Raw genomic sequence first — 2,132 nt, forward strand, 5'->3', positions numbered from 1 at the left:
TGCAATGGGCTTGCAAGCTCTGCTTTATCGAGCTAGCGAGCTCCTCTGTATTGAGTTAGCGAGTTCCGTTATAGCATGCTAGCGAGCTCCTCTGCGGCGAGCTTCACTGCAGCATGCTAGCGTATTGAGCTAGCGGGCTTCACTGTATCAAGGAAGTGAGCACCACTGTAGCCTGCTAGCGAACTCCTCCACAGACAGCTAGCGAGCTTTGTTTTTTCGAGCTAGTAAACTCTGCTTCAGTGAGCTAGCGAACTTCTCTGTATTGAGCACAGGTGGGCCCACATTTCCCTGCCCACTTTCAAACCATTTGGGGGCCCCACTTGTCTTTGCTGGCTGGGTTCTGGGAATATGTTTTTTTTTCCTCTTAAATTAAAAAGCTAATTTACTTTTTTTCTTTTTAGAAATGATGACAGTGGAGTTTCATTTTAGTTAAAGCTTTAAAAAAAATTTTTTTGGGAGAGAAAGCTCTCCATCCACAGAAGATCTCTTGATTACATTACAAAATATAAATGAAAAAAAAAATAAATCAAAGGCTTACATATTTGATCCCAAATAATTAAATAAAGACTTGTCTAATCTGCCGTCACGTTTTGTGCTAAAGCCCAGAGGAGGAGTCAACATCAAAGACACAAAAGGACTCATAAAAACACAGTTCTGCCTTATGAAAAATGTAGCATAAATGTGTTGAAGTCATTCTGACTCTGTAGCAGTCGGCCTTTACAGACTGATGCGCTGTTGATATCCGCTGACACTGACACATCCTTCACACCTTCGTGATGGTGTGACGGGGAAATGACAGCTAAAGTGTCAAAAAATGGACAAGCCTTGTACCAATCAGAGTGAGTCAGTAGTTCAAGGCCAGTGTCATGCCGTCACAAAACCACAAGCCAAGAAAAATCCCATTTGCAATTACACCTAATACACATAAACATTTCTAGTGATTGCATTAACATTTTTGCTTTATAAGAGTCAAAATTTTTATTTGTGGAATCAAATATTTTATGCTCCTACAACATTTTTGGGGGATATTATTTGCATCCAAAAAAATAAAAATACTTTTTTAAAAATTCGTTTTGGATATATAATGATAATGGCTAAATTGTACATTTTGTTGCATTTTTCATGTTTAAACAATAATTTGGGGAAACAAAAAAAAGTATTGTTAATGCACAAAAAGACAACCATGTGAGCATGTATAAATTATTTTTAACTATATTTCAAAATCTTAAATTGTCAGTTTATCTATAAGGTGAAATAACTCACTTTACATGTTTAATTCCAGCTCATTTAATTAAGTTATGTCTCTTTTCATTTCAACATAAGCATCACCAGACTGCAAGCATTTTTTATTTGATGTTTAATCAAACAAATGGCATTAATTAATGCTCCGTTTGTATTGTTTTTATGTGTAGAAACAACAGTGGGCCAATCTTTGTGAAACTAAAATGTGAATGAATTTGACATTAACTTTTGTTTACTTCTTTATTTGTACACAAATTAAATTTACACTTGATTTGTCTTGCAATAAATACAAGGAATCTGGAAAACTTCACCTCCACTGTTCAGTACCAGGTATTTATCTCTGAGTCATACTGGTTAAAGTTTTGGATAAATATGGATCGATTTTAGGTCAGTAAATCTGATCATTCAAAAATATCAATTATTAATCGTAACAACCACAAATTACGATATGAATCAAGTTTTTGCTAAAACAAATTGTTACACCCATACTGTCATTTGTAATACAAAATTTTCTTAATATGTGTGGTTTAAATTACCAGATAAAAATTCCTAAATATCAGTTTTAGTATTAAATTTTATCTTAAAAGAAGAGTATATCACAACTTATTTTAAATAAGACCAATTTTATTAGTTCAAAGGAAATATTTTTACTTGTAACAGGAGAAAAACATCACGTTTTCCATATTTCCTAATTTTGAGGAGGACATTTTTTACAGTTTAGGGATTCATCTGAGAACTTTTTACTCTTCACAGAATGTTTTGGCAATTTTAACTGTAGCAGTTGTAAAACAAAAACCTAATTAAGCCCTATTTTATACAAACAAAAACGTCAGTCTTTTTTTAAACTTAATTTGATTAAATTTTTTTGTTTTATTTAATTTTATTTTTAT

Source organism: Oryzias melastigma, linkage group LG7, assembly GCF_002922805.2.
Source record: "Oryzias melastigma strain HK-1 linkage group LG7, ASM292280v2, whole genome shotgun sequence".
Classification (NCBI taxonomy): domain Eukaryota; kingdom Metazoa; phylum Chordata; class Actinopteri; order Beloniformes; family Adrianichthyidae; genus Oryzias; species Oryzias melastigma.